The 27,983-nt window shown below is 36.2% G+C and overlaps 1 pseudogene; it reads left to right on the top strand.

Moving 5' to 3' along the window:
* Window positions 1–22,988, top strand: part of LOC102475562 (elongation factor 1-alpha 1-like) — a 37,550-nt pseudogene extending 14,562 nt beyond the window's left edge.
* The last annotated feature ends 4,995 nt before the right edge of the window (window positions 22,989–27,983 follow it).

Genomic DNA, 27,983 nt, shown 5'->3' on the forward strand with positions numbered 1-27,983 from the left:
CGGTGTGGCCATCCCCCCTGGGGGGTGATTTCCTGCTTTCTACCTCTCTGTCTCTCTCTGTCTGTCTGGCGAGCGCACGCACCCTATAGCAAAAACCTCTCACAAAAAAAAAAAAAACTCATCCTTATTCCCCTTATAGTTTTCCTCTGTCCTTCTCAATACAAATATAGGGCAAAGTTCTCTCAAGTGCTTCACAGAAGGTCAATTTTTCTTTCTTTTTATGAATAAAATGTGATGTTATAATATGTCATATCATGCATCGATGAGCTTTATGTCTTTTAGGATCTAATTATGATTTTACCATATCTCTTCTTGCCCTAGAATCTCTTTATATAGATTCTTACCCCCCCAGTCTTTCTTCCAAAAGATTTCTGAGATTTGATAGCCTCTTTTATAATAAGAAAGAAAGAATAGAATTACTTTATCCTGAGTGAAAAGGGATTACATTTTTCAAGAATTCTTTAAGAGATGTCATGTATTTAATTATTTACCTTAAATAATGACAGCCCAGATGCTCAGTACTCCACACAGATTTTATTAAGCCAGTGAAATATATCAGGAATCATTGGTTGGTCCTAAGTTTTCAGTAAATGTTTAGATGGATATATCAGTTAATGATAGAATTTTATTAATTATTTGTTCTACTCTCCAAAACCATCTGCTTACAGAAAGAAGGGGATCTGTCATTATCTGTCCAAATATTGCTGTCTTCAATACTTCTAACATATCTGGTCTTCAGAGCTACTGGGTTCTTGACTTCCTAGGTTTTTTGGCACAAATTAGCTCTGTGCCTTTTAAAGACCTCCTCAACACTTCAGCTCATTTATTTATTTTTAAAGTGTTTGAAAATGATTGATATATTATTACTATGGGTTGAATGCTGGGGGTGCAGTCATAAGTGATTTATGGTTATTCTTCCTATGGAACTTGTAGCTGAGCTGGGCAGGCAAATAAAGAAAGAAGTGCTACAGTAAAGTATAAGCAGTCCTTTCCAATATGTGAAAATATTAGAGAACACTAGAAATATAAAGGAATCATATTTTGTTATCAATGAGATTAGGGTCAAGGATCCAAGGTAGACCTGGAAAAGCAAATATAATGCAAAATTCCATCTGGCCCTTGCAGAGGACCAACATTCCAATAGTTACATGTTTGAGGATCAAGTGGAATCACCTGCTAGGATCCTAGCATTCCAAGATCCTTCTGGTTTTTGGACATATGCTCAGATTTTAGCATATTACTGGATAGTGTAGTGCAGATAACATGACAATAACATGACCAGCCATTAGTCAGCAATAGAGTAAGATTTATAAGAACATACTACTTATGAGATCTTGGGAAATTTACTAAATCTTTCTGTTCTCACATCTCTCACTTGCAATATGAGATAATCAGATGCATCTGCTTTATCAAGGGACACTTAGAGCTTCAAGAGGATCTATTTCAGACTTTGGCAGTGTTTCCTGCAGTGTCATCTGCACGAAATCCATGTAAAAGTTGGCCCTAAAAGTGAAGGAGGTGGAATTGTGGATGCAATTAGTATTTGTCTCCTTTTCCTTATTTAATTTCTGCTTAAGAATTTCAAGAAGTACTATAATAAAAAGAAAATCTGTTTAGCATCACCTAACTCAGTGCCTCCCATATTTATTGGAGAATTAGTCTTCTTACCCCCATTTTGAATAACAATTTTCAAAATAATAAGAACTTGGATTTCCACAGATTTTATTTTGGAATCCTCCTGCTAGGAAAGAAAAACAGAAATTGAACATGTATTATGTTTCAGTACTCTGACAGGAGCTGGAAACTCCAAAATGACAATAGTAACTTCATCAGATTTACAATTTACCAGGGGAAGATCAACATCATAATGTACAAAGGTCCATTTGAAATTACAAATTGTGCTAAAATTCAAATGCATTAGTCTTTGTTTTACTATATATGTGAGGAAACAGAAATAGATGTATGTAAATTGTTGTGTGTATGTATTTATATGCAATCTGAGTTACATGGTATTATTAGGAGGTAAGTATATTATACTTCTACATTGCTCTTCAGGGGTCTTCTTAGACTCAACTAAGTATTCAGACTTAAAAGACTATCAGAGACCACATTTGATACTAAAATGCTTAGAAAGATACATAGGACAGAAACACAGTAAGCCAGCATGGAAGCATAAACACTTTTCTTCTCTGGGTGTCTGTGCAGCAAGCCAGCAGACTGTTTAGGTGCAAATAGATGAGATTCACGTTAGAAGGATGCAGAGTGGGCCTGACTTAGAGAACCTTCATACTTCATGGGAGCCATGAGCTCTTGTAACAACTCTGCAACCATAATTTTCATGGTCTTTGCAGGAAGAAGCTTTTAGTAAAAAGAGTCTCTGTGTTTAAGAAAGTCCATACCTATTGGTTTCCCATAAGGTAATTATGCATACTTATAACTTTTCTGGAGATACAATTTACCATGCAAGAGGCTACATTTTCATGCTGTTGGAGAAAGAGTTTATAAACCCTTTACCTGTTGGTGCAAAATGGTTGGTATTTTAACTAAGGTCACACATCTGGGAATTAGAAAGCAGTAAGCTATCACAGTCTGAACCCCAGTTTGTCTAATCCTGAAAGTCAATCTTTCTCCACAAAATAGTGTCTTCTATTAGAGAAAGATTTCGCTGAAAGACGTAGTAAAAGATAAAAGCAGAATATATAGAGAGAGCATTAGCACGGAAAGGATCACAGACAGTTTCTCCTCTAAAACAGGAGGCAAGGGGGAGAAGAAAGATTAATTTTTAGATAATTAAGAATTGACAACGTTATTTTCAAGATTTATGAGTTTTACAGTGGCAGGCATCAAAACATCCTAGGATCAGTTTTATTGAGGGATATAATAATCCTTCAACATAATGCATTCATTTCTAATTAATTTTAGTGAAAGTTAGCTTTCCCAACAGAGGAATAAGTGGCACCAACTTAAAATGAGAAGTTATAAATTGTTATATGAATAGTAGCTCGAGCGTCCCAACATTCTAGTCTCCTTCCTATGTGAATGAATATTATAACCCCTTCATAGGAATACTTGAAAATATTTAGAAATAAACTTCTTCATAATAGACATGTAAAAAAACTTCCAATATGACTTACAAGGTCACTGGACAAAAAAAAAAAAAAATATATATATATATATATATATATATGAAATGAAATCAGTTTATTTGGTTAAGAGCCAAGGGGGAAGAAAACATATGCAAATACAATTTTTCTTTTTAAAACGTATACTAGTAGTTATCTTGTGCTAGTGTTGTAGTGTCTGTCTGCTTAAGAAAGTAAGAACTATTTTGTCAGATTCAGTATTTTTCTGAGCACTGAGATGGAACATCCTACATGAGTACTATTACATTTGTCAGTGGATTGCCCAAAGTGCCCATGCTTTTTTTGGTATATTGTTATCTCTGTGAGTTTCAATTGAGAAAATTAAATGTATGTAGTGGTTTAATGGGAAGCAGAGGTGTTTAAAAATGCTGAAATGGGTGTATTCAAACATGGCTTGGTTTAAAATGAAACTGCAGCAGTTTTCAAAATGGGATTCTTACTCCATTAAAATGCAAATAAACAATGTATTTTTTTTCCTCTCTCTTTTTTTTTCCTGCCTTCTCCCCAGACATTCCGGTGTAGTTATAAAATAACTTTGGAAATATATTAGGTTTTGTTATTGTTGAGACACACATTTTTTTTTTCTGCTGAAATTTATCAAGAAATTATAAAACTATCGTCTTTTTTATATGAAACAGGAAACTATTGTGTTGTCGGGAAAGTCATGACTCCTTTTTGCATAAAAAACATAGAAAAATACATCTTCACTTTCCTGATGACCTCATTGTTATATAAAGTTTAATGGCTTATTTTTTTTTAAATCACAGCTAAATTGAAATTATTGGTAGAAATACAAAGTTCTGAAGTTAATGTGTTGAGGAAGAAATGAAGCCTAAAAAAGAGGCTCTCTCAGAATTGACAGTACCCAGTCTACAGGATTGGGTATTGAGCTGATTCTTTCTCATGTCTACTTGTTTCCCAACTCCCCCAAATTAAGTGAAGAAGTGATTTGCTGACTGCACAACATAGACGTAAACAACTAAGTTCAGTTTCTGTTCCGACAGTGAATTTACTTAACTCAGGCTCTCCTATTTGTAGGGTAGAAACCAGGTAAGGATGTGCCTAGGTTTAACTCGTTCTCCTTCTCTGTCACTCTTGCTGCTCTGTGTTTGAGTTCCAGGTTGACTGACGCAGGGGTACTGCTTGCTGCCGCCATTTGTGGCTCCTCTGCTTTGTTATGAGACATGCCACCTGTGTTACCATTCTCACATTATTTTTCACTTAAATTCAACAACTTTGCTTTTTATTTTTTTTTTTTAGACAGGTCTCACTGTGTTGTTGTGTTATATTGTGACGATGCTCCTTCCTCAGCCTCCTGAGTAGCTGGGACTACAGAAGCATCTCAGCAAACCATTTCATGTTTTAGATAAGAGTCTCCTTATGTTGCCCAGATCAGCCTCACGCTCCTGATCTTCTTGCCCCAGACTTACCAAACACTGAGATCATAGGTGCACACCTCACAGTTGCACCTGGCTGCTGCTTCTTCTTTTCTTTTTTAGAAATCTTTTTTACTTTATTTTTATTTATTATCATTATTTTTCGATTTTGACCAGAGAGAGAGAGAGAGAGAGACAGCACAAGACACCAGGCCTGGGATTCAAACCACAGTCAGCCATGTGGGAATTCAGCACCCTCAAATAGTATGCCACCTGCCAGCCCCTCACCTGGCTTTTTTAGTGGATGGACTGGGAATTAAACCTGGGTCTTTCATGTGGTCTCAGCCTATGGAGCACGATGTCTTACCAGCATGCCACCTAGGCTGCTGAATATTTGAAACCATGGTTTTCTGGACTCATTTCCCAAAATGGTTCTGTTATCACACTGTGTGCTAGATGAGTTTCCCAAAATATACCCCCTCCCCTCCAAATGGTGCCATAAACATTACCAGAAGGAATCCTAAGTAGATGAGTCCAGAGCATAGTGCAAAAACTTCCTGGACTCATCCATTGTACCTGGAATCCACCCAGATGGGCATCTTGGAGTCTATTTTCTCTCTCTTCCTCATCTATGTTTCTTTTTCCATTTTTCTACCATTGTGTGTTCTTTCCAAGATTCAGACTGCTTTCTTTTTTTTTTTTTTTTTTTAGAGATTTTCACTGTAGGGCGCGTGCGCTCGCCAGACAGACAGAGAGAGACCTAGAGACAGAAAGCGAGAAATCACCTCCCAGGGGGGATGGCCACGCCGCAATCCCTTCTCCTCCATTCTCCTCTCGGGATCTTGGGCACGCACGCACACGCGCCCGGCGTGAGTTTTAAGCCACCGGGTCCGGGACACGAACCACGGTCGACTACGTGGGAGTCCAGCGACATAGCCATTACGCTAACTGCTGGTACCCCAGACTGCTTTCTTTAAGGGATAGGCATGGTTCTCTTATTTCTCTGTGTTATTGAAGCAGGAGAGTCAACTCATCATTCTTGTTCTTATGCTATTTAAATAACGTGGAGAAATCCATATACTTCATATTTTTCAGAGGGAAGTAAATATAAAAACAACAAAATTTTATCAAGCTTCTTTTGATTGCCCTTTTTTATTTTGGCTTCCTTTTAATCCATTAAAAAGCTAACTAGATCTCCTCTTAATATGTTTCATGAAAACCTCGTTTCTAGGAAGGCGTGGGGAATGTAACCCTGCCTTCCATATGTCGATCATCCATGGCATTTGTTGTTTGTTAACCATGTAACAAAATACCTGAACACTTAAAAATACAAAATGACCATGTTTCCCTATGTTCACAGTTTCTGTGAGTCAGAAATTCAGAACGGGCACAGTCAGAATAGTTTGTCTTTTTGATGCTTGGGCCACAGCAGGGAAGATAATGGATGGCTCTAGGTGACTTGAATGGCTGGGGAATGCAATTATCTGGAAACTTGTTCACTAATATTTCTGAATAATTCTCCCGGTGGTTTGGGCTTCTTCATAGCATGAAGAATTCAAAGTAGTCAGACTTGGAGCGCAGGGCTCCAGGAGGAAATATTCCACTAAAACAAGACAGAATCTGCATGGTTTTGTGTGAACTATCCTTAGATGTTATATACTATTATATGTACTATATTCTCTTTATTGAAGCAGTCGGACTCCCCCCAGATTCAAGAGGAAAGGAGATAGACTCCCTCTCTAAATGGGCACTGTTGAAAGAGTTCGTGGCCCTTTGAAAAATCATGATACTGCCATTTTTAAGGATATACTTATTTCTTTTGGCTTGCTCCTTTTTGTTCAGACCAGCCGACTTCATCTTAGTAACTAAGCAAGACATGAATATAAATTGCAAAATACCCCTACTAAATTATATTCAGAATCACATATTCCCTCCACTTCCATCCAATTTAATCTGAGCCAACTTTAAGAATCTGACTATACTTTCCGCTATATTCCTTAGACTATTAAAGGTGAAGATATCATTAAGTAGCAGCTTGGAGACACTTTTTGTCTGGAAGTTAGTTCTGTGACTATCTTTCCCAATAGTGGAGTCACAATCTCATTCCAAAGGACCCTGACAGACATGGGCAAATTAATAAGCCCCCACCATTTAGGTCTTGCTTTAGCACCTTTGCCCCTTTTAAATGGGAGCCTCATAGAGTTTGCCCTAATGACCTGCAGAAGAAAAAAAACATAAAAGGAAAATTATTTTTGTTAACTCTAAGAACTATTGTATTACAAAATAAATTATTATTATAAATATTTATGTTATTGCATTCTGCATGCCTAATATTTAATGCGTGAAGACATGGGCTATGTCAGTTGTGGGAAAAGCTTTTTGCTCATTTTCTTGGAGCCGTGTTCACTGATTGATTTTGTTTCTGCGATGACTACTATTGATTGAGCACTTTGACAACTGTAAAGAGGAAGGAAGGTTGGCAGATATCGTTGCATAATCTTCATGTCTATACAAGGTTTTGGAATAATCAGAAAAAAGGCAAAAATGTATACTTGTGAATTTTGGAATTACTATGTATGTCTATTGTAAAGCATTGTATTAATAAACCAGGAATTGTATTTAGTAAAGCAGCAAGAGAAAAGTTTAATCAGAAGGCACCAGATAAATATCATGAATCATGGAATATTACTAATATGTAAAATGGCTAAATTTTTCAGACTAAAAACCGGGACACATGTGCTGACAATGAACTATATTATTTAACATTGTAACTGAGCTAGAAAATTTGCGTTTATGGTTCTATGTAGAAGCATCACATAATTGTTTAAATATATCTTCAGGCATAATTCAGGCTAAGCTAAATTTAATGTGCAGCTATATTGATCCTGAGCCTAGCTAGTGATTAATAGTAATACTTAACTGTACTCAGCAACTTCCCCATGAGGGTTCAAAATTATTCCAGCACAATGCTATTAATTTCTATTATCTTGAGAGCTAAGTGACGAGAATGACTAACTACACTTAACTACAAAAAGCAGACATATACAGACATACAGAAAAGTGCTATAAAATAATTTTTAACCATACATGAGAAATTTGGAGGAAACATATATGCCACATTTTTGTTTGCTTCTTTTTTTTACTTCAAGACTAGTCTTTCACTCCTTTTCAAATACTATACTAGTCACACAATTTTCTTTTATTTCCATTATATTGTTTCAAAGAGCTAGCTGTGCCCCAGCGTGTTCTCTACTATGCAGGATCCTATTTGTGAGCAGGAATAATGCCTTTTATTTTATTTCATTATTTTTTTTGAGAGATACTTCCGCCATGTTGCAATCCTCCTGGTTCGGTATCTCCAAGTGGTTGGGATTAGTCTCTGGCCTCTATAACCTTTAGGTTGAAACAAGAATGCGACCTGAACCTTCTGTGTAGTTCAGCCTACAGAGCTCCAGATCTTAGCCATGAATAATGCCATGGCTGAGCCAAAGCGTGATGCAGCTATTAATCCTGTTTTCTCTATCATCAATAAAAAGAAAGCATCACCATATGCTTTATGTTCTTCTCTATCGAAAAATATCTATAAAGTGCAAAGAGAACATAATAGAATTAACCAGTGTAATTTCTCTTGGGTTGTTTAATGGTTTTAATTGGATGTACCTTAGGCCACTCACCTGATTACCAAGTGTTTGAGAAATTGACTAGTAACCCTCTACTGACTTAGACCTCATTATTTTGGATATATATACATATACATATATATATATATATATACACAGTATATATATATTGTATATATGTATATAGAGACTGGATTGATACATATATATATATACAGTATACAGTATATATATATACTCTCTATATATGTATATATATACTGGATTGACACTTATTTCGTAGAGTTGCTGGTTTCTTGTCTATGCTCATATTGATAAGATACAAAGTTTTCTGTGGATCAAGGAAAAGAAAAAAATGCTTAAAACACTCCACTCTAAGGAGGGCATTCTTTTTCTGCATTCTCGTCACTTCCCAAATGTGTGTGTTGCAGAACAGTTTGAACTCCAGAAGGTCTCATGAGAACGATAGTGTAATCACCAGAGATTTACCCATTTCTTTATATGTTGTGTAGTAGAATAAACAAAAGGGTAAGTTCTTGAATATAAAATAATATAATTTTTATCTCTCATTACAATTTGTAAATATTTTGTAACCCTGGAGAGATACCATGTGTAGATTTTTCTTTTCCTCTTTCACAGTGTTAGGAACTGAACTGAGGATGGAATGTGTGTGTTCATGTGTATGTGGGTGTCTATGTATGTGCATGTGGGGGAGTGGGAGTTGCCTGTATGTGAAGATTCTAGTACTGAAAACATTTAAAAGTATTTGAAAGAATCTTTCAAATAATTTTTTTTTTTGCATGAGTGCGTTTTCTTGGTAATGATGGTGTGTGATTTGGCTATGTCATAGAAAAAAGAAACAGGACATGAAAAGAGTAATATGAAAATATAAATCAGTCATAAGAAAGGATGCTTATTAAGCAGCCACCCTGAGGACCTAGAACAAGGATATTTGATGAATTGTCACCATCTCTTTTTACATCTTTAATCAATACTCTATTAACTAGGGCTACCTTTTATATATTAAATTTAAGTCAATCAACTTTATTTTGCATTTCATTTTCACCTTCACCAGCCAGAAAATAATGCTATTTGCTTTTTGCAGATGAAGTTTTTTATGTACAGTCTCCATAAAATCCTCATTAATCACAAAATTCATTTCATGTTATAAAAACTCGTCAAAGTAATAAATAGAATAATTGGGCCTTTTCAATTTTCCCTTTCAATTCAGAAGAGTGGGCCAAAGAGCCCAGAGCAGTGTGCTCTGCATTTTTCATTTGCGTCGAGTAATAGCCTACACAGAAAAACTTTTGAGTCTGCTTTCCATTAAATTCTCTGCAGTTTCAATCTTTATCAGGGAGTGCGTATTTGAGCAGGCAGTGTGTGACATATACTCATTGTTCAGGTAGACAACAAGGCCATGTTTCTGTCTTACAGCTTGTGTGTGATTTAAGCAAAGAAGATAATGGGGAATAGGTGATTTAAGTTTCTGACATTTTAGAATGAATATTGTTGCCTACCTCAGATAATTTAACTTTTCCACAATAATGGCATAGTCTCGTTCTCCATTCCTTTCCAAATCAAGGTTTAATATACAGTCAGAGCAGGGAGTTATTTTGGATGGTGAGAGACACGGTTTCTGTTTACAAAAGCATTCTCACTAGATCAACTATTTTGCTCAAAAAATATGTGCATATATACATATATATATATGTACAAATATATTTGCATTTATAAATACAGCTTACTTTTAAAAAGAAGATAATAGCAATCAGTAATATAATTTAAGAGTTTTTTGTTTTTGTTTTTGTTTTTCCTATAGGGCATGTGCACTCGCCAGAAAGACAGAGAGACAGAAAGCGAGAAATCACTCGCCGGGAGGGGGGGATGGCCATGGCACAATCCCTTCTACTCCATTCTCCTCTCAGGATCTTGGGCACGCATGCACACGCACCTGGCGTGAGTTTAAGCCATGGGGTCCGGTATTCGAACCATGGTCAACTACATGGGAGTCTAGCAACATAGCCATTATGCCAACTGCTGGTTCCAGCAGTCTAATTGTAATGTATGCCAATCAAAACAAATGTTAGGCATAGAACAGGAATCTTTTCACACATTGATTTTTTTTTTCAGCATGATTATCTCAAATTTAAATGTTAATAGAGCACCTTGAGGGTACTTACATTTGAGAAATAAGGCAGAGTTTCTTTTTTTCATTAAGCAGATGAATTTTAAATATTCTAGTTTCAGAGAGGGGATACTGTATCAGCTATTGATAATTCCAGGAACTAATCTTACAGACAAGAAATAATATAAGCAGTAGGAGAGATGTTTCATTGGTTTGCATTCCTTAGAGACCTAGGTCACTCACTATGTTCCTTTCATATTAATACCAGTGAGTCATTGACATAAGCTATACCGTTCCATGGACAGAGACGGTGAGTTTCAAAAGAGGTTATGCGCAAGTGACTTGGTACTGAGATGTCCTGCTGCAGGAGTTGCTGTCGCTTTGTATGCTCATTATGTGTGATCGCACAGTAAGTCCTGAGGTGGTGCTGATTCCCACTGCATACTTTACTGCAGTCGAGATTATGCTGCCACCATGGCAGCAGTGAAGTCATGTTTTAGTAATGTTCTACGTGACTTTAAATCCCATAGTGTGATAATTAAGGCGACAGAAAATAAAATGTTTCTCCTTAATTCTCATTTTATATAATTAAAAATAGGATAGATGAATAGCTATACTAATTGACATTGCTAAAACCATGTTTTACAAAAGAAATACACCTATTTTTGATTTAATTAGTGCCTTTGTTTACCCCCAAAATGGACTATGAGGCAAAAAAAAAAAAAAAAGAAAAAAACAACACTTTCTGAAATAGATGTTACCACAAAGCATATTTTGTATAAAAGTGTAGTGTTGCTTGCCACAAAATGAAATCTAAAAGTAAGCCTTCTCTCACTAGACGATGCTTGATGGAAATGGAGGCTCTGGCTGTTGTTTTTTCCAAGTTTCTCCTTTATTGAACTTTTCTGAATCATTCCTAAAGGTGATGTTTCTCTGTGTTTTATCTGAAGCATTAGACTTCTTTTTAAAAATATCATCTATGAACATGTTTCCATTTAGTGAAAAAACTAATTTTGACACACAGCACCTGACAGACAAGCTGCGGTATGCTTGCACACTAAGCACGAAGCCGAGAAGCCAGTGCTCAGAGACTGGTGCTGAACTAGCCCTGTGGGGAGTTTCTCTGCACTGGGCCGCTGGCTTAGCTGAGAGATGGACACCGTAGTACCGACTCGGAGCATTAGCTTTTTAGTTTTCTTTTCATGGAGATGCTTCCCTTTTTAAATTGACTTTTAAAATTGTGTGTATATATCATAAAACATAATGTTTTGAAGTATATGGACATGGTGGAATATTAAATCTAGTTAATTAGCAAATACATTACCCCATATTGTTATCATTTTTTCGTGGTGAGAACATTTAATATTTATTCTCTTAACATTTTTCAAGAATATTCTATGTTATCATCAACTTTAGTCACCATGCTATACGATAAATCTTTGAAATGATTCATCCTAACTGTGATTATGCATCCTTTGACCAATATCTTCCCAACTTCTCTTCCCTAACCACTCCGGCCTCTAATAGCCATCATTCTACTCTCTGCTTCTATCAGATCAACTTTTTTCCTTGAAATTTTTTTTTCTTAATTCATGATATGAGAGTGACAGAGAGAAAGGGGGAGAGGAAATAGAGAGAGAGAGAAAGAGAGAGAGAGAGGAGACAGGAGAGAGAGAAATGGGCACCTTCCACAGGGTCTGGTCACACTGCAATGCTCCTCCTCTAGTTCTCAAGCCTGTTGGATCTTGGGCACTCATGAGCATGCCCAATGTGCCTCAGGCAGACAGGGCAGGCATTGGAACCAGTTAATAGGCTGGGATTCAAACTGCAGTCAGTATGTGGGATCCCACTCTTGCGCAGTGCTTACTGTTGTGCCACAGAGGTGGTCCATGATCAACTTTTTAGATTCCACATATAGGTGAGATCATCTGGTGTTCGTCTTTCTGTGCCTGTCTTATTTCTAATAACATGGCTTCCACATTCATCCATGTTATTGCAAATGACAGCCTTCTTTTGTATGGCTGAATAATATTCCACAGTGGAGATATACCACATTTTCTTATCCATTCTTCCACTGATGGACATTTAGGTTAATTTCATATCTTAGCTATTGTGAAAAGCACTGCAATCGATACAGAAATGCATATATCTCTTTGAAATAGTGATTTCATTTCCTTTGGAGATATACCTAGTAATGGGATTGCTGGATCATATGGTAGTTCTAATTTTAATTTTTGGGATAACTTTTATACTGTTTTCCAAAATAACTGTACTAATTTACATTCTCACTAACAGTCTACAAAGATTTTTTTTTTTTAACCACCACTGTACCAAGACTTATCTTTATCTTGTTGAACATAATCATTTTAACAGGTCTGAGGTGATACCTCATGTAGTTTTGATTTGCATTTCCTTGATGATTGGTGATGCTAAGCATTTTTTCCCTTATAATTGCTAAAGTTTGAGGTTTTATTTCTGCTTTGTAACTGGGAAAAACTTTTAAATGGGTACAATTATTTAGAAGTGTTATTCCCTAAATATCAGTGCTTGTTAAGAAAGGAAAATTTATAGAGATAAATGCCTAGTTAAAATTAGATAATTTTAAAAAACTTATAATGGCTTTTAATTGTCTCAGATAGAAATTTCAATTTAGGATTAAAGATAGTAAATTGAATATTCACATTTACCTTTATTTCCTCTTAAAACCCATTTAAAAATAGCAAGGATTTATATCAAGATATGAAAGCACATCTGTTAAGAACATTGGAAGCCGGGAAGTTGTAGCTAAGTGGTTATTAACTTACTAAATCAGAGAATATGGTTCTCAAGCTAGTGATAGGGAAAACTGATAAATAATTAAGTCAAAATTTTTAGGCACTTGTTCTATTTAGCTCATCTCTTCCAGACTGGACACTGGAGCTTGTTCCCCCCCAAAGTGTAAATCAGTGTGGTAGGTGAAAATATGTAGAAAACTGTACACTGAAGTCTGGCTCCCTAGCCATTTTATCATGCCTGGTAGACAGGTATACACACTTCAGGCAGGTTATCTGACAAGCCCAGTATGAAGATACTGACATTTACAGTTCCCTGACTAAAGGACCTATAGTAAAGGTCACTGTTTACAAGACTTAGTCATACACAGAGCTTCCAGTCATCTTTTCTCTGGACATAGATCTGACCATACCAATGGCTATTACAAGATACTTAAAGAAATGTCCTTCTGTGAGCAGCAGAGTCTAACACTAACAAATAGAAAAACAAGTAGTCATCTCATTTATTAATGTAACACCTGTAGGACCGCATTGTTTTAAATATTTTACATACATTAATCATTTAATATGCAAAACAACCCTATCATGCATGTGTGTGTGTGTGTATATATATATATATATATACCTCTCGGGATCTTGGGCACGCATGCACACACGCCCGGCGTGAGTTTTAAGCCACCAGGTCCGGGACGCAAACCGCGGTCGACTATGTGGGAGTCCAGTGACATAGCCATTACGCTAACTGCTGGTTCCCAATGTATAGTTTTTATAGATAAGGTAACGTAGGTACTGAAAGGACAACTTTCCCAAGGTCACAAAACTCACAGTTAGTGGATCAGGACTTAGATGCAGGTACTTGGTGCAGGTACTTAGTGTTGGAAATCCATACCAGTAAACACTAGATTGCATTGCTTCTCAAGTTAGAGTAAATGTGGACTTTTGAGGGATAAGAAAACATATAAAATGCTTTCAGAGAAAAGAAAAGATACTACATCCATAAAATTTAAAAAGATGCCAGATAAAGGAATATTAGATACAAAATTAAGCACTTAGGTATTGAAAGTGTCATATGGAGGGGCTGGCAAGTGGTGTGGTGGTTACAGGTGCTGGATTCCCACATGGCTGACCATGGTTTGAATCCCAGATGCGCAGGCTTGCTTTCTCACTCTCACTCTGTCTCTCTCTCTGGTCAAATTAAAATAAATAAATAAAGTTAAATAAAATAATTGTTGAAAGAAAAATAAAAAGAAAAATATTATATGAGGCCAGAAGATGGATTAATAGTAATTTTGCTGAGTCCCATGTAGTCGACTATGTTTCGAGTCCCAGACCCAGAGGCTTAAACATACATTGGGCATGCATGTGTATGTATGTGTGCCCCAAATCCTGAGAGGAGAATGGAGCAGAGGGGATTGTGGTGTGGCCCTCTCCTCTGGGAAGTGATTTCTCATTTTCTGTCTTTCCTTTTCTGGGGAGCATATGTGCTCCCCATATAGCAAAAATCTCTCTCTCAAAAACCAAAGAAAATATAAAAAATAAAATCTTAAAAATAAGTGGGAAGACTAGATGAGAAAATCTCCTGAAAAAAGGGCAAAGAGAAAAAGACATGAACAGTAAGAAGGAAAGATAGAAAGATTAAATGGCCAGTTCAGAATGTCGAACATCAGAACAGCAGGGGTACCAGAAGAGAGTAAATAGCAAGTCAAGGATAGAAAATCAAATAAATAACTCCAAAATTTAGTAGAAATGGACATTAATCCCAAGATTAAAATCCCTGCCCCCTGCCCCCTGCCTTACCAAACGAGAAGCATATCAGATGAAAATAACCCTCTGCGATACCCATTTTTATAAAATCTCTAACTGTAATAGTATGAACAAAAGGAAGAAGCCAAATTTCAGCAATTAGCATGACATTAGGTATCTCAATAACCACTAGAAATGGGAAATGGAGCAATGATTTAATAATTCCTGTGGAAAATAATTTCTCATCCATGATTTATATTTACAGACAACGAAAGATATGGTATGTAATATATAGGGCTCCAGCATTGATGAGAGCAAAATAAATGCCAAAATATCATGGAGGAAATTTCACAAGAAAATTATGATGCAACAGAATTAGAGGAGCACTTGTTTAATGCAGGGCAAATGGTTCAGAAAGAGATTCGTTTGCTAAGTGAAAGTACTGCAAAATTTACTGTGTCTGTATATTGAGGAGAGGTTTACACACATTGGGATAACTTAAGAGGTGAAATCGATGGTAAATACATAGAAAGCTAAGCAAATGAGGGAAAAATGTAGTAAAAACAAAATTCTGGTCAGGTCAGCAAAAGCAATCATGATAGAATATAACTCACCTGTGACTATCACGCACCTAGCAAAATTAAACAAATAGAATAATTATTTTAATTAAATTCAGAGGTTAGAAGGTTGGGAAATGTGAATGTGGATGCAGAGTGGTGGTAGAGGGCATTACTTGTTTACTGAAATTATAAATAAAATTTAAAAGCATTACAATGAGCAATTATTTAGAGATAAAATGGTAACTATGAGGTAAAAATGAATCCTCCAGGGAGAGTAGAATCTTATTTTTAAAAAGCAGTGTTATAGAATTTTTTGGCTTCTTAAATTATGTGTATCCATATGTATAAGATATAATTTAATAAAAAATTAAGTTCTCACTCTTATGCAGTTATGTGTAACAGATGAGAAATATATTTTTATTATTAGTTCATAATAATAAGAAATCCCTAGGCATGTCTACAGTTCAGTTCAGTGTTTATTTTCCTTGGAATTAATGTAATCATCTCTTGTAATTTATTGTCAAAATCTTTCTCAATCTAAAGCTGTCTCTGGAACTTTAAGTCAATGCAACATCAAAAGTTCCTGATAACTGGGTTCATAGGTACTTGAGCTTAGAGAATACCTTGAGACTCTTTTCTGACATTTGGATACTTTAATAATTCCATACACATTCTACCTCCCTTGCCTTCATGACTTTATTTTGCCTTTTATGTAGTTAAGTGAGCAGAGAGAATGCTTTATTATTGGGTGCTGATGACAGTCTCAAGTTCTTTTCAACTGGAAAATACCTCACAAAGCTGAGTTAAGATTTGTTACTTTCTTTAAGATTTCTTCTTCCTGCCAAAGATAAGGAAATTTAACAGAAATTAGTATAAAATAAAAGTTGAATTAATTTATTTCCTTTGCAAATAAAACAAAAGTTTTTTCTTATTTTAATTTTTATAAAGCAAAAATTACAGGACTTTTTTTCAACAGAGAAATTTATATTCTTTTGTCAGAACAAAATTTTCTTCTAACAATGCTGAGAATGACAAGGAAAATTTACCTTCCAGAAGCAAATGAGTAAAATAGCTTATTATTATTATTATTATTATGATTGGTAAATAAGAGCATGTAATATTAGCAAAATGTTAGAAAATGTAAGAAAATGTTAGAAAATTACTGTTCCCAATTCCAGTATCCTAATATAATTTTAATTTACAAATTAACTGCCACTCTTTTTGAACTCTGTGTATTATATAATTGCATAATATAGATTATTTTCCATTAACCTTACACCATAAACTTGATGTTTCTACACAGCATTCAAAATTATAATTTTAATGACTACGTAAAATTTCTTTCAGGATCTATGCTCTATGTAAGTCCAGTAATGTAGAGAACGTATATGTGTTTGAGTATATGGTGACAATGCTGTGATCTTTTTTATTTTTTGGGGGGGTGGGGAGGTTTTTGCTATAGGGCGCATGCACTCGCCAGACAGGCAGAGAGAGACAGAGAGACAGAAAGCAAGAAATCACCTCTCCCCCCCAGGGGGGATGGCCACACTGCAATCCCTTCTCCTCCATTCTCCTCTCAGGATCTTGGGCACACACTCACATGCGCCCAGTGTGAGTTTTAAGACTACGTGGGAGTTCAGCAACATAGCCATTACGCTAACAGCTGGTCCCTGCTGTGATCTTTTTTATATGTGTGAATCTTGTTTTTTCATTAGATTATTTTTATAATAAATTTCCAGAATATTTATGGAACAATATAAACACTTTTCAGACTTGTGATATGCTGTTATATTACTTGATTTAAGCATTTTGCCAACTCAAAATGCAACAGACATTGTGTAAGCGTATTTCCTATATAAAAGACTCTTAGAGGTACTTCTTCCACTCCACAACTTAGGTTAGAATGGTACTATTAATTTAACATGCATTTCTAAGTTTAGAAATTGAAGATAAACTATTTTCACCCTTACGCTATTTGTATTTTCTTCTTCGCTAATGATCTATTCATAATCTATGCCTACACATCTCTGGGGGTCTTGATATTTTTCTCATAAATCCAAATGTAACCTATGCATAATACAGTCATTAACACATCATCCTACATGAGCACTTAGATTTGCCAGGCTGTTATTTTCCATTACAATTCAGTTTTACTGATATTCATTAGAATGAAGCTTTTGAAACATTGAACTGACAATCTTCTCTCCAAGTCTTTTTTCTTAATTTACTATAGGACATGTGTGCAAGAGAGAGGGGAGGGAGAGAGAGAGAGAGAGAACATGTGAAAGCACTTCTTAGGGAGATCAACGTCACTACAATCCCTTCTCTATTCTTTATCAGGATTTTGGGCATGCACGACATGCCAAGTGTGTTTTACAAGTCGTCAAGTCTGGGACTCCAACCACACAGTCAGCCATGTGGGCTTACCCACCATGCCATCTGGTTGACCATTTTCTCCATCGATGATTGTTAAATTTTTTTCAAAGCTGAGAAAATTATCACTAATCTAGAAAATATTTTTCTCTACTTTTCTGCTGCCTTTTTTAATAATTCTGAATTTGTATTTAAGCATTTATTACATTGGGGATGACTATTGGTACAGGACAAGAAAGAAACTTAGTTGCAAGTAAAGGAGCAGAAAACCACCATGACACTGCTGAAAAAGAGGGTACCACTACAGCTGATTTTTGGGAGTATGGTGTTTGCTATCTCAGTTGCAGGAGAAGAGAGTGTTAAAATATTTATCAATTAGTACACATGCTTGGTCAGTGGGGGTACCATTTCTCCAATTACTCTCAGTAAAATTATCTAACTCAATTATAGAGGATGACTTGACCCAAGGAGAGACCAGAACAAGAACTTGCTTCCAATGAAGAATAATGCCAGAAAAATGTTATGTAACTTGAAATAATGGGAAACATTGCATATTGGGTAGGGAGACAGAGAAGAATTAGATCAGACCTAGTTCAAGTACTTTAGCAAGACAGATTTAAGGATGCAAATTCCCAGTACCCAGGACAGGACAAATAATATGTGTATTTGGAGCTGGTAGATATCATCACTCCAATAGGAATTAAAACTGTCTTTTATTAAACTTTTCTTCTTAGTCTTATTTTTCTAATTTGCCCAGATTGTATGTGCTTGCTGGAGAGAAACAAGGAGACTAAAAGCAGGAAAGCACCTCCCTATGAGGCATGGCCATACTACAATCCTCTCTCCTCTGTTTCTCCCTCTTTTCTAGATTTTGGACTCCTGCACACATGTCCCTGGTGTGTTGTACAAGCTACCACACAGTTGGCCATGTCATGTGGGATCCAGCTGCCCCATCTACCAGGCCACAAGCCAGCCCCAAAACTCTTACTTAAAGAAACATAATATCTAGGACTTCCCATTCTATAGTATAAACACCATAAGTGTAGAAAAAAAACATTTTAAATGTATCCAGTTTATTCCAGTTTATTTTCTGAAACATGAAAATTCTCTGCAATGATGCATTTTAAAATTACACCGTGTTGGTAGTGGTAGATTTTGCTAGTTAGCACTTTGCAACCTCTCCAGCCATCCTCTTTCTGCCCTGCTTTGTAATGCTGGAGCCAGACTTTGTCCATGCTTTTCATCTTCCAATTGAAATAAGGGTGGCCCTGTGGGTAGGAAGTACTGGAAGAACAGTGCAGGAGGCAGGGGCGTCTCTTCCCATTTCCCACCTTCTGGTTTCCTCCTTGGCCTGATGCCAGGCTGCCTGGCATGTAGCTAGCTGTCTGTAGTGACTTCTCTGCCCAGGAAGGCTTGGTGGGCGTATTCTCTAGTCTTGCTGGTGCCCTAGCTATCTGCTGCCCTCCAGCCCTAGCAGCAGTGCCTGCACCACCTCGTGGAACACAGCCCCCCTCTTCAAAGAGTCAAGATTCAGCCGGGTGAAATGAGCTTCTCCTTCCTTGTGGTTTCCTCCTTCACCTGGAGTTAGTGATCCCTCTCTACTTTGCTTTTCCTGTGTTCTTTAGAGTTTGTCGTATTCATTAATGTCATTCCTAGGTAGCAATTTTTTCTTATACTAAGCTTTCCTCTTTAAATAACTATTTCAGTCTCCTAACTAGATCAGTAAATGAGTTCTTGCATTTTTCATTTTTTTTCTTTTCTGATGTATTTGTTGAGATAGGTACCATGGTACTTGAGACCACTAGGAATGTATATTCTGTCAGAAGAATAAGAAAGAAAACACACATGCACATACAGCTAAAGGGTCAGTAATCATTACTAACTCAGTTGCAGCTTACTTCAACTTGTATGTCTTGGTTTCTCCGTTTGTAGGTGGAAAACATAATGGCTATTTCATAGCACTATTTTGACTAGCAAATGAGAAAAGTGCATGTAAAACCCTGACTGTAGTTCCTTAATACCTATTCAGTAAACTTCAGTTGTTCTTGTGATTAGTGGTATTGACAATGAGAAGGACCTCAGAAATACATTCGATTAAGGACTTTAGAGTAGTCTTCATTCTGTTCTCCCTGCCTCCTTTCCTCCCTCTTTTCCTCTTTCTCTCCCTCTTTCCCTCCCTCTCTTCCTAGAAAATGAGGTATGTTATGTGTATTTTGACACATTTTGAGGTATTCCCCATCCTTCTCCTTCTTTATGTCCCTCTCTCCTTTATCTATTCATCTTTCCCATGAAATTATAGTGATATTTGTCAAGAAACATTTTATGATCACATTCGATGGTAAGATTCACTCACTTATTTGTGCTAGATTCCTATACTAGTCTACAAGAGCCTTAGGAGAACTTGCTTCTGAATTTAACCTCTCTTCTTTTTTTTTTTTGTGAACTCTTCTATGCACCAGATCTCTCTGTTATGACAAAAGGAAGGGGAGCATGTTTCTGCTGGAAGCCATTGTAACTTTCTTGTTTATATCGTGACTCTTACATTAGCTAGTAAATGGCTTGCTCAGATCTTCGAGAATCATAGCTGAGACAAACATATCGTCTGCAATTTCAAATCATTTTCTGATTTTTTTGAGTGCTCATTTCCTATTGAGATCAAGATTGTGAGTTAAATAAGTCATTAATTCTCTTACATATTAATCATGCCCCAAAAAATAGAGTAGAAGAAATGCCTTTGAAATATTCATAGCTTATCTAACAGATGGATTAATCAATTAGTTTTGATCTTTCATGACAAAAAATGGTGTATAAAAATCTGTGGGAGTCAGTCTTTCCAATGGAAATAATTGAGGGTGACCAGATGGTTTGTCTGGAAGAGATTTGGAGTTTTTCCTATGGCCAAATATATTCATACTTTGTTTTTTGGGCTTCTTTTCCTATTTTTCAATTCATGTTTCTTTGTTTCTTTTTCTCTTTCCACTATTTCTTTTAGATTTATTTTAGGCTTTCCTTATTTTCTACTTAGAATTTAGGAACTGGATACAGTGGCTTTATTTTATTTTAATGCTGCATTTTACATTTAAGCACTATCTCGTGTACAAATATCAGAAGTTGGTCCTGGGAGAAAAAACATTCATTATTAAAAACACAGAGAGGGAAGAAAAGCATGTGGCATAATGGCTATGTCACTGGACTCCCATGTACTCCATTGCAGTTTGAGTCCTGGACCCGGTGGCTTAAACTCACACCAGGCATGTGTACGTGCATGCCCAACACCTCTAGAGGAGAATAGAGGAGAAGGGATTGTGGCAGGACCATCTCCCCTGGGGGATGATTTCTCACTTTCTGTCTCTCTGTCTCTCTTTCTTTCTGGTGAGTGCACATGCCCTATAGCAAAAACTTCTCCACAAAACAAAACAAAACAAAAACACACAGAGAAAATAGAAATGTAGAACATCTTTGTAAATGTGAAAGAACCAGATCATAGTCTCAAACCTAGGAACATTAAACTTATTTCCCATTTAATAAACAGGAGTAAAATATTTGAAATGTAAAATTGAAATAACTTATAGTGAAAATTAATGGTCTGGTCCATTTATGAAGTCGCATTTTTTTTCTCTCTCCTTTTCCACTCCCTTCTTTTACTGCCTTCCTCTGTCCTTCCAAATTTCTATGCCCTTTCCTCTTTTTTTTTCCATATGTACACTGTGAATTTTAATATATGAGAAATAAAAAACAACTATAAAAAGTTACTAATTGATGTCAACTTGAATATTTCCATAAAACCCATGTTTTCTTTTTAATTATAGTAACTACTGCTTAATAGAGAAAAGAAAAAAAATCACTTTTTTTGCAATAGGTTTGTCACCTGAACACAGGTGTCATGGAAACCATTGCTAAATCAAAGCCAAAATGAAAGAAGAAGACTCAGACCAACATTGTTGTCATTGGATGTGTGGATTCCAGCAAGTCCACCACTACTGGCCATCTGATCTACAAATATGGTGGGATTGACAAAGAATCGTCAAAACACTTGAGTAGGAGGCTGCTGAGATAGGAATGGCTCCTTCCAGCATCCTTGGGTCTTGGATAAACTGAAAGCTGAATGTGAACTTGGTATCACCATTGATACCTTGTTGAATTTGAGACCAGCAAGTATTGTGTGCCTATCATTGATGCCCAGGATGCAGAGACTTTATCAAAAACATGATTATAGGCACAACTGTTCTGTCCTAATTGTTACTGCTGGTGTTGGTGAATTTGAAGCTGTAATCTCCAAGAACGGGCAGAACTGTGAGCATGCCCTTCTGGCCTACACACTAGATATGAAGCAACTAATTGTCAGTGTTGACAAAATTGATTCTCCTGAGCTACCCTATATATAGTCAGAAGAGATACAAAGAAATCGTTAAGAGAGTCAGCACCTACATTAAGAAAATTTGCTACAATCCTGATACTGTAGCACTCATGCCAGTTTCTGGTTGGAATGGTGACAACATGTTGGAGCCAAGTGCTAATATGCCGTGGTTCAAGGGACGGAGAGTCCCATGTAAAAATGGCAATGCCAGTGGAACTACACTGCTTGAAGTTTTGGATTGCACCCTACCATTAACTAATCCAACTGACAAGCGCTTGCACCTCCAGGATGTTTACAAATTGGTGGTATTGACACTTTCTATGTGGGCCAAGTGTAGACTAGTGTGCTCAAACCTGGTATGATGGTCACCTTTGCACTAGTCAATGTGACAACTGAAATAAAGTCTGCCGAAAGGTACCATAAAGCTTTGAGTGAAGCTCTTCTTCGGGACAATGTGAGCTTCAATGTCAAGAACATGTCTGTCAAAGATGTTCAGTGTGGCAATGTTACTAATGACAGAAAAATGACCCACCAATGGAATCAGCTGGCTTTACTGCTCAAACAATTATCCTGAACCATCCAGGCCAAATCAGTGCTGGCTATGCCCCAGTACTGGATTGTCACACAGCTCAAAATTCTTGCAAGTTTGCTGAGCTGAAGGAAAAGATTGGTTGCCATTCTGGTAAAAAGCTGAAAGATGGCCCTAAATTCTTGAAATGCAGTAATGCTGCCATTATTGATATGGTTCCTGGCACGCCCATGTGTGTTGAGAGCTTCTCTGACTACCCTCCTCTGGGTTGTTTTGCTGTTCGTGATATGAGACAGTTGCTGTGGGTGTCGTCAAAGCCATGCACAAGAAGACTGCTGGAGTTGGCAAGGTCACCAAGTCTGCCCAGAAAGCTCAGAAGGCTGAATGAATAATCTAATTCCTGCCAACCCAGTCTTAAGCATTGGTGAAGGAACGGTCTCTGTATTTGTCTCAATTGACCATTTAAGTTTAATAGTAAAAGATTGGTTAATGATAAAATGCATCATAAAACCTTCAGAAGGAAAGGAAAATGTTTTGTGGACCATTTATGTGTGTGTGTGTGTGTGTGTGTGTGGCAGTTTTAAGTAATTGTTTTTTGAAACAGTACTTCTTTTTTTTAAAGAATTATTTTATTTGAACTTTATTTCTTATCATTATTATTATCATTTTCCAGTTTGGCCAGAGAGTGACAGAGAGAGGGAGAGTGAGAAAGAAAACCCCAAGTCCAGGACTTGATCCGTGGTTGGCCATGTGGTAGTCCAGCACCTTTAACCAACATGCCATCTGCCTGCCCCTAAATCAGTACTTTTTAATGGAAACAACTTGACCAAAAGTCTGTCACAGAATTTTGAGACCCATTAAAATGAGGGGAAAAAATAAGCTGTACATTGTACCTTTCTTTGATGAAGCCTATTTTTAATCTTAATTTTGTAGAACGACAGTATTAGAGAAGCATAGAGTCAAAATAAACAAAGCCAATTCAGATTTTTAGGTTTAAACCCCCAAAAATGTCTCTATAGCACATGTCTGTGTACATTCTAAACTCTGTGTAATAGATTTTGGTTATATACTTTGGGAAATTTGAGTGATTACTACATAATTAACCTTGGTTTTTATGATTTGCCTTTTTATTATTTCTTACTTTGTTTTTTATTTCCTGTTATGATTTATTACACTGTATTTGGAACTCTATTACATATTCCCTTTTTCAAATAAGGGTCTTCACATGGCTACATTTATCCCCTCTAGTTCCTTTTGTTACCCTTTGAGATTTTTCCCTGGATGAGCATAAATTATAGCCCAGTAATATTTAATTACAAATTTAAACATGTCTATCTCTGAGGTATGAGCTCCCAAACAGAAGTCTTAACAGGCTTGTTCATATGGGATTGGTCTAAATGTCGTATTTTCATATCGAATCTTTTTTAATTAAAGGAATCAATAGTTTCTGATTTTTGTGTGATGAGTAAAGATGTAATGATGGGAATTCTGATTTAATCAGATCTCCATCTCTACTTTAGACGATAGACATTCTTTGTTTGACTTCAAGGCTACTTTCTTTTTGACTGAAAGAACTGAGACTATTTTGCCTTTTTAATGTTTCCAGGGCAGTTTTTGTTTTCTTTATGGGGAGGGGGGAAGGAGAAAAAAAAAGAAAATAAGAAAAAATGCTACAATTGGTATTTTTCTTTGGAGAAAATGTGACAAAAAATGTGAGATTTTAGGATTAATTTTTGTACTATATAAGAAATTTACAAATTCTGAAAACAGGGAGAATAAAGTGAATTTATTCCTTCAACCATATGCTTACTCTTAGTTTTATTTCATGGTGATTTAGTGGAGAAAATCATTTTAGTCATTTATTCTACACTTTTTTTTCTGAAGATAACTACAAGTTATCAGATTTTGAGTGTCCCGAAAGTATTTGTAAGCTAAACATAAGATGTAGATTATTTAACAAAAGAGTGTAATCTGGAGAAATGCAATTAGACTGATATTAACAAAAACTTTCATAATTTCTTTGTTTTCCTTCTCAGTAACACAGGCCAGCCATATTCTTTCTTTGTTCCTCTCTGGGTTCCAGGTTAATCTCTTCTCATGTTTGTTGCTATGCACAAGTCTGATATCAGTGAAAGTAGGTCTTATATTTTACTCCACATGTGAGACTTGACCATTCCATCTCTGTTCACTTCAGTATCTGAGATACAATAAGTCTTCCTTTCTGCTCTATTACTCTAGTGTGGCTAAGAAAACTGAGTGAGACCTCAATAAAAGACTTGGCTTAAAACTAAGGCCAACTGGTGGCATGGTGGTAATAAAATGCTCTGGATGCTAAACCCATATGGAGGAGGTCCAGGTTTACTGCTGAAGGCCTCCCTGCACACACCCAACACAAACTCATGACCATAATCTGGGCTGGCTTAGACTGGGGTGGACTGTGGTGGTATGAGTATCCTGTTAGGGTTGACTTCTCTGTCTTTATTGGAAGAGCTAAATAGATAAACTTAAAACAAAAGACCTTATATAAAACAGGTTGGAATATCTTGTTCAATGCAAGTAAAAATTTCTCTGCTTTATAAACCTGAGAGAGTCATAGTTTATGTAAGGATGCTCTGCTGTCCAAAGAGTATACATTTTTCGTAATGTAAGTTCTTAGTAAAAATACCTTGTTTTTGTTTTCTTCTAGTATCTTATTTCATTTTGTAAATATTTAATAAGTTTCTAGTGTATGCCATGAATCGTGTATAGTAATGCATACACGATGGTGAACTAAACAGGTAAACTTTTAACTTTTCCTTTGTATTAGTTCTTTTTTTTTCCTAACCTAATTGATGAGAGCTGGAGAATTGCTAGATGTTTAGAGCTTTGTTTTCTTCTTCATAATACTTGTTACAATTGTAATTAAATAATTAATGGTGTAATTAGTAGTTTCACATCTGTATTCTGGTAAAATGTTAAGTTTGTGTACCTAGGACTACATTAGTCTTTATTTCTACTGAATACTCACTTATTAGCTCATTGCTTCACAGACAATATTCAACAAATTTATGTTGAATGAATGACCTAGATGAATCCCTCAGACTGTCATAAGGTCTAAACTCATCTCCATATAAAAATTTGATAAAAACAATGCTTACATCTAATCTACAGTACGGATATGATAAAAATATTATTAATTACAGTATTTAGTTAGATTAGTTTTAACTTGATCAAACTGTAAAAATCTTAGTCAATATTTTATCATTAAAATTACTAAAATTAAGTTTTAAAGATAGCACTGAAAGCAGGTTTTATGATGTGGATAAATTTGTCCTTTAAAGTTTCATGTTTTAGAAGTGGCTTTTAGTGAGTGGTGATTGGATGTTACCCGAAATCCATGTGTTGGATTTGATTAGATTGTTAAGTGAAAACTATAGTGTCCCAGGGTGGGGACACTGGAGGTGATAATTCTAATACTGTGAGGTTGGTCTGGTCTTCATGACTAAGTTCTGCTGGGTATATAAGCAGAGAAAATTAAGCCAGAAAAGAAGAGAGACAGCTACATGGATACAGACCACACTCTATTCGCTAAAAATTCTGCTTTCCAGCATCTTTTATTCTTCCCAGCCACTGGAACTATGAGTCAAAATAAATTTATATTCTCTTAAATTCACTGTCTCAGGTTTTTCTACTAGCAATGCAAAAATGGACTAAGACAGCAGGCTACCTCACTTTTAACCCAGTGGGCCTTATTATACACAGAACTGATCTCACAGATGTACCTTATGGGGAAGGTAGCATTCTTAGCCTGAGGAGAAATAAAGCCTCACTGTCCTCATCACAGTATGAAGAATGCTGTGGTTGCTAAGGGCACGGGGTACTAAATCCCATGTTTACTCTCTGTAGAACCCTGAGAAAACTGAGTATGTCTTGTCTGACCAAAGGAGGACAGAAATTTTCTTTTCCCTGTGGTAAAGGTAATAATGGTCCCCAAAATAATCATGTTCTAATCCCTGGAACTTGTGAACATGGTAGGTTACATGATTATCTGGATTTAAGGTAGCAGATGGAAGTAAGGTTGCTAATCGACCTTGGGATGTAGAGGTTATCCTGGTGGGATCAATGTAATCATATGAGTCCTTGTTAGTGGAAGAGGGAAGCAGAAGAGAAAGGACATGAGTTTGTTTAGCTAGGACCATTTCAGTCTTTATTGGGTCAGCGTTGTTAGTTTTCAGGATGGAGGAATGAAGTCACGAGCCAAAGACCATGGGCAGTTATTGGAAGTTAGAAAATGTAAGAAAGTAAAATTTTATCTAGAAGCTCCAGAAGGAGCTGACACTTGATTTCAGTCTGATAAGACCCATTTTGGGCTTTTGACCTCCAGAACTGTAAAATAATAAGTTTGTGTTGTTTCAAGGCACTAAGTTCGATGTAACTTGCTACAGCAATAATAGGAACATGATATAAGCACATTCTATGGGTGCAAGAAAAATATCATGATGTGAGAAGTATGCTATTATCTCAGGTGCCTCCACAAAGAACTAGAAATGTCTCATTTTTAAGTGGAAAACTGATATAGAATTCAGACATTCAGCATTTAGTCTCATATACACATGTAGCCAACTGATTTTCACATTGTAATGCTAAAAATGGATATACATTCATTTTTCAATACTGGAACTTGTACTTATGTTCCAGCGACTGCATGTTAATCAATATGCATCATCTTGCAGATTTTAACTAATTCTGAAGAAAAGAGGACAATCGTAGATAAACACAGACTAGACGATCCAGAAATAAACCTCAAGACATGTAGCCAACTGATTTTTAATATAGAGCTTAAGACAATCGAGTGGGGAAAAAACTATCTCTTTATCAAGTGGTGTTGAAAAAACTGGATATCCATTTGCAGGAGAATGAACCTGGACCCTATTTCTCACCATTAACAAAAATGCACTGAAAATGGATCAAAGACCTGAACATAAAACCTCAAACTATAAAATTGCTGATAGAAAACACAGGATAAGCTCTTGGAGACACTAGAGTAGGCAAAGACCTCTTAAATAAGATCTCCAAAATAGCAGCAATAGTCCTGAAAAACAGACAAGTGGGCCTACATCTGACTAGAAAGCTTCTTCACAGCAAAAGAAACAACTAGAGTGAAGAGACAATCCTCAGAGTGGGAGAATATATTTGCAAACTATGCCTCAGATTAGGAACTGATAACCAGAATACACAGAGAACTCAACCCGTTCACCTACAAAAGAAATAACCAATCCAATTAAAAGATGAGCAAATGAGCTGAACATACAAAACTCCAAAGAAGACATACAAATAGCCAAAAAACTTATGAAAACTTGCTCAACATTTCCTATCACAGGGAATGCAAATCAAAACCACAATG

This window comes from Tupaia chinensis, unplaced genomic scaffold (assembly GCF_000334495.1).
Source record: "Tupaia chinensis unplaced genomic scaffold, TupChi_1.0 Scaffold150006_1, whole genome shotgun sequence".
NCBI lineage: Eukaryota > Metazoa > Chordata > Mammalia > Scandentia > Tupaiidae > Tupaia > Tupaia belangeri.